At 32.1% G+C, this 6847-nt stretch overlaps 1 pseudogene; it reads left to right on the top strand.

The window, feature by feature from the left end:
* The first annotated feature begins 598 nt into the window (after nucleotides 1–598).
* On the top strand, nucleotides 599–714 carry LOC118006835 (annotated as a pseudogene).
* Nucleotides 715–6847: the final 6133 nt, after the last annotated feature.

Genomic DNA, 6847 nt, shown 5'->3' with positions numbered 1-6847 from the left:
GGGCACGTGATGGAATGAGCCCTGGGTGTTATATGCAATTGATAAATCACTAAATTCCACCTCTGAAACTAATAATACACTATGTATTAATTAAATTGAATTTAAATAAAAAATTTTAAAAATATCTACAGTATGCTAATTTTCTTTAAAGCAGAGAGAAACCAAGTGCTTAAAATATAAGATAAAGTATCCCTTTTACGGAACCCAAATAAAGAAATTTAAGTAAACCTAAACAAAAATGCCAACAATGTAAATTAGAGTATTGGGGATCCTTAGATCTTCCATGATGTACAGGAGAGTTTTCATCTTTACAAAAGTGATCATGAGAGTTTGGGTTTTATAAAAGAGACCATGTAAATGGTGAATTATTTCTAGAAAAAAAACTTTGGGCAAGCAACCATATGATTTTAATTATGTGCAAATATGCATATATATATATAATTAAGTGCCTCAAATTTATCTGTATGGATTAGAAATTGTTAGGGGAAAGCAATGACTGAGATTATTGCCAAGATTGCTCATATTTTTTGATACAAAGAATGGTGAATACTCTTAACATGTAAAGAGCTTAACAAATCAATAAGAATACAAAGATGAAGTGCTCACTTTAGCAGCATGTATACTAAAATTGGAATGATACAGAGATGTTTAGCATGGCCTCTGTGTAAGGATGACACACAGATTTGTCAAATTCGTGAAGCATCCCATATTTTTTTAGAAAGTTAAAAAAAATACAAAGATGAAATTCTTGGGAGGTGAGTGAAAAGGATTTGAATGGATCACAGAAAAAATAAGGCAAGTATCTAATTAAGTTCATGAACAGATATCTGATATAACTAATAATAAAATAGGTATTGAACTAGTTATCTCATTCAATTTAATCAAACTTGCAAAGATTAAAATTATTGATACTAGCTAGTGTTGTAAATAGTGTGATAAAATAGGCATTTTACATAGTTCATGGTATTCTGACACAGTGTCTTGTTGAAAGGATGATTTGAGAATATCTACCAAAACTGTTAATGCATACATTGCTTAATCTAGAAATTCTACTTCTAGGAAATCATTTACAGACACTTTCACTGCAGTACACAAAGGATTATCCTTAAGTTCATTTAGTACACTTTATTTATAGCAAAACATTAAAGATAATATAGAAGTCTATTAATAGGAGATTGGTTAAATAAATGTGGCATATCCATTCAATACGATGCAGCTTAAAAATGATAGAAATTATATATACCGATATGAAATAGTAATAATAGCTAACATTACAGAGCACATATAATAAGTTAGAAAATTTGCAACTATCCAAGGATCTAATTGTCATTATCATTCTACTTTAATATTGTGTAAATTGAGACACAGGTCGAGTAACCTAACCAAAATCGCAAGGCAGAAACTTGATTTTATTCTAGGCTATTAGTCTATACTGAACTGCCCAGAACACGGTGAAGTCTGTTATATATACCTACATACCTATACATGCATATAAATACCTACATACCTATACATGCATATAAATACCTACACACGCATAAAAGCTCCTAATTTTGTTTAAAATAGGTTAAGGATATATATTTTTGTATGTTCCTAAAGTTCTGAGGGGATAAATAATAAATAAATATCTTACAATGTTTATTCCAGGAAAATAGGATCATTGGTTTTAGGACTCTCATTTATTTTCTGCCCTTCTGTGATTTCTTTATCTTATTGCTACTGTGTGTTACTTCTGTTTCTAAAAATGCAAAACTAGACAAAAAGTAAAAAGAAGGTTTTTGTTTGTTTGTTTGTTATATCTAGTAAAGTTATATATCAAATGGAGTTTGGAAAACCTCTTATAGGAAGTAATATTTTTTTAAACAAATACAGTTTTTAAAAATTGTAGGTCTTTTAAAAGAATTGCGACATAGTTAATCTATTTTGGTCGTTGCAGTGATACGTATTGACTGCCACTCCTGACCTGTATTTGCAGTAGTCTGCACTGATTTTTTTTTTTTTTTTTCAGATTTTATTTATTAGAGAGAGGCAGAGAGCCCACCGAGCAGGGAGTTCCATATGGGACTCGATCCCAGGACCCTGAGATTAGGACCTGAGCCAAAGTCAGATACTTAACGGACTGAGCCACCCAGGTGCCCCTGCACTGATGGTTAAGATGTTAAGACAAATGAAGGGACAGTCAAGGTCGTTTATTTGGTCTATGTGGACATGGCCACACTACCTCACATCATGGCAACAAGAGGGAATTTCTATTGCCTGCTGCCCAATTTAAGTTATTGTAACTAATTTTCTAATTTACAAATGACACGAATTTAAGATTATACTTACTTAGAGGTTACCTACAAAACAGACCACTGCAGAACAAATGGGATTATAAAACTTAGAAAACAATCACTGAATTTTGACTTACAGTCTTTATAGCTATTTTTCCTTAAAGCCATCTTTATGAGTTCTTTACAAGGAAAAAATCTCCACAAATATTTATCAGATATATGTCATATGTTTTTATCTATATGAAATCATTTGATTCTTTACAACAAAATTGCATGGTAGAAATTATTCCCCATAAAGCCTCTTTCCCAACTTACCACCTCACAGGGAATGTTCGTTCAGAGATTAAGTCACTTCTTCAAGGCCACATTCAGTAAGAAACAGTGGTGGTCTGTTTGGTTACCCACTAAAGCTTTATAATATATGTTTCTCTATTGACTTATTATCATCCTCATTTTTATCCAATTCAACTTAATTTGCTTTATTTAAAGTATGGTTTCTAGTTCAAAAATATACTAAAGCACTTTCTATTCACAATTTAATGGGCTAATTCACGTGGAAGTTGCAAATTAATAGTACTTAAGGACCAAATTAACTTTTTGGATAATTTTTTTGTATGACATATTTTAGTGTCTGGTTTTTAATGTTACCATTAAAATCAATATTTCTCTTGTCATAATTTTCCATTACAATCATAAAAAATAATTATATATGTTTGGTGCTAATGGGTTATCTTATTTTGCTGCAACTATACAATCTGAAATTCCCTACCATGAGTAATATTTAGTTCTACTTTAAAATGTGACTTTTAACATAAAAATGTATAGATATTTTGGTTTTGCATTTTAAATATAAATACAAGATTCCTTTTGGGAACAAACTATTAATCTTTTTATAATGTTTCACCGTATACAAGTTAGTGTACAAATTTAAATTTGGGTCTATTATTTATAATTAAATGTTTTTCTATTAGAAGTTACTTTTAAAATTGTATCTTCAATTTTCATATTTAAATAGATATTTTCGTTGATGAATCAATTCATGTAGTCTTACTGCTTTTAAAGTATCTAATAAATTAATAATTTTAAATATTTTGCTTCCTAGATTAAGTTATAAACAAACTCTGGATAATGAAAAGATTTTATTTGATCAAATATGCTACTTGAGTTCACTGTAGCCTTTGAGTATTAGTGGTGACTATATCTGTTTGCACAAACAGCATCTCTGAGGAGTGAAGTTCTTTGTTCTGGTTGAGAGCAGGTCTGCTTACTGGCAAAGCCAGTACCTTCTTGCCCTATTATTGACCTCGACTTTGACCTGGCTGGACCACCCTCACAGGAATGGAGGGTAATAAAGTCCTCTGGCTGACTCAAGCCTGAGTTTAAACTAAGCAGATATAATCAATCACCTAAAATTAAGTGATGTGGTTTTGTGATGTGGACATTTACTGGGGACTGAGCTGAGATCACCAAACACCATTCATTTAAGTCTTCAGGGCTGTCTCAGAGTAGGATCAAGGGTATTTTAACTAGTACTTCAGGAACTATTTACCAGATTCAGAGTGCAGAGATACGATCTTACAGCAAGAAAGAAAGAAGATAAAAAAGAAAGAAAGGAAAGAAAAAAAAGAAGGAAGGAAGGAAGGGGAAAGGAAAGGAAAAAAGAACGAGAATTTCAAGTAACAAGGATAGACATTATAAACAAAGAGTTAAACAAAAGAACTAAAAACTCCTGTAGGAAATATTACCTTTCTTAATTTGTCTCAAACTTTGGATCAAACTCATTAACATCTCACATTTCTCAATTGATAAGCAGTATGTCTTTGCTAGCCAAAATACTTTGTTTTGTAAAATCAATTTTCGAATATTAAACAATTATTATGCTGTGTTTAGATCTGCTTTTCAGGATGTTATTTCAAAAGTCTTTCCTCTTCTCCTCCCCGCCCCCATCTTTCTGAAGGTCAGGATTCTCTTGGACTGTTTTAAATGACCCTACATTCCAATCCCACTGTGACCTTTCCCTTCTTAACTTTACCCCTGGAATCCACACATATTTTTAACAGAACAAAAAGAAAAGAAAAGACAGACAGACAGACAGAACTCCTTTAACCAGGCAAAGCAGAGCTACATGAAACACTCCAATCCACCCAGCAAAAATCGGAGTTGTTTTGTGTGTACTGAGGTTTGGAACATCCTGTCAGATAGTTGTCACTGATGAATGTATAGTGTGGCTTGGAGAATAGAACTGAAACAACATTAACATGTTTCTCTCTGACTGAAGTTCCACATGCTTCACTAGCACATGTGTTAAGATATTTTAGAAGCTAATGTGTATACACGTTACTGGGATTGCATGTCCTTTTGCCTAAACTAGATGGTGAGTGCCTTTAGAGTATATCTTAGATGTTTTATAACACTTCTCACAAAACCTATAGTACTGGTATATACCATGTATAGTCACCTGGTATTTATGAATGAGTTGATGAGGTTTATTCATTTTAGACTATTACTCTCAATAGACGGCTTTAATCTTAAATAAAGTCTGAGTTCCTATCTATGCTATTTGGGAGCCCTTGTAAAGCTACATGACGTGGTGGATTTTTAAATCAAACACTATGCCATCTTGAAGAGGATAAATAATTTCTGGTGCTAGTGAGAGAAAATCAGGATAGATTTCTCTAGGTAACACCCTCGAATGGTGGATACTAGACAATACAAATCCTGATTCAGTAAAATCAGAAATTCAAAGCAGCAGAAGTAATTGGCTCTTGGTTACAAATTAATTAGAATTTTTAATTGAGTCTTATCAGATCGCTTAATGAAAAATATATTATTTCTCTGAGAAGGCTTCCAGCACGCCGCTTCCCCAGCTTGGTGGATTTTATGGAGTACTTTCCTCTGGAGCCCGAGCAAAATCATCTCAGCCACCTGTTATGAAGTCTCTGAATTGAATATGGCTATTAACAACCTCTCCCAAACCGTGAAACTTGCCTTTGCATGTCACTCTGAAGTATCCAACTTCAAGTACACCATTTGGTTCTGCTCTCACTGGAAGTATAACTCTTTGCCTTAAATGATCCTTCCCTTCCACTCTTCTAATTCCCTTTCCACACTGTCCCTCCCCAAGGAAGGTTAGGTTCTCGGCTAAATAAGTAAATAAATAAGATTTTCATTCACATAGAGACTGCGGATTGGTTTATACTTTCTAAGGTTCCTGTAATTAAATCGAGGAGGTTATCAATACGATTAGAGTCTATAAAGGAGGATTTTTTTTTTAGCAAATAGACTTTTCCCAGAGCCCTTTTCCTATCCTAGACCCGTGTCTTCCTCTCTTCCCTAAGTTAGAATAAATAATTTTTTAAATGAGTCTACTGAAAAGAGGTCAGCTACTTATGGTAGAGATCATTTTATTCAGATCTGGCATGTTGAAAGAAAAAATATTTTCAAGTATTTATTGATTTATCATTTCCATTCATCAGTAAATCCATTTTATATGTTTTATTATATATTTAACCTTATTCTCATTTATTTTAAAATAATATTTGGACTTTAGAATATATATATATTCATGACATATATATATATATTCATGATATAATTTAATATAAACTCAAAATGCTGAATAAAATCAGAAGATCCTAACTAACTTTGTGACTTTGACATGTCACATGAACTCTAGGCTTCAGTAACCGCATTTAAAAAGTATTTTCACGGTAAAACTAAGTCATCTCAAAAGTCCTTTCAAAGCTTCTCATTTCCTTGGTCTAGATGAGATTCATAAAATGGGAACATGGTGGTGAAACGTAAAGTATAGGCTATAGTAATTTCAATTTTGTCTTGGCTGCTTTATCATGTCCTGATGTTAATTTCCCCTTGATTTATAGGAGTTAGGCTGAGCAAAACTTTGAAAAATATATACAAACCCTTCCTGTAAATGCTAACATTTGTAGTGATAAAATAAATATACCTACATATTAAATGTGATGATTTTTCTTCCACACAGCTATCGAGCCCATTTTTTTTTCTCTTTTGGATTTTCCTCTTTAATGTTTAAATAGTATGTGTTGCTTTCGAGAGAATATACAGCTAAATCAGTGTCATTTCTGGAAAAAGACGTAATATAAACTTTCCCTGACTTATGTAATTGGAAATAATTTTTATTAAGGTCACTCAGTAGTTTCATTTACACACACACACACAATGCATATGCATATTTTCATGATCTGGAATTTACTGAAATGAAATTAAGGGATAAACAATGCTACTTTCTAAATATTAATACAGGAATACTATTTAATGTAATCTAGACTAAAGCAGCAGATATAAAAGGAATTGAGATACTTTCTAATAGTCCTACTAAAACAAAGTTATCAAAACATGCTTACCACTTAATATTAGGTTTGTAAAACATTATAAAAAGAAGTGTGGATTTCCTCTATTTGACATTCTTACTCCAGTTTTCAACAAAGCAATTCTCAGAATGGCACTTAGGTTTTGTATTATTATTACTCTTTTCAAAAAAGCCCCTTCAGAAATAAAAATTAAAAAACAAAGTGTGCCTATGAAAATTGAGAAAT

Source organism: Mirounga leonina, unplaced genomic scaffold, assembly GCF_011800145.1.
Source record: "Mirounga leonina isolate KUSES-001 unplaced genomic scaffold, KU_Mleo_1.0 Mir_99, whole genome shotgun sequence".
NCBI lineage: Eukaryota > Metazoa > Chordata > Mammalia > Carnivora > Phocidae > Mirounga > Mirounga leonina.
This window is presented reverse-complemented; position numbering and strand designations above follow the sequence as displayed.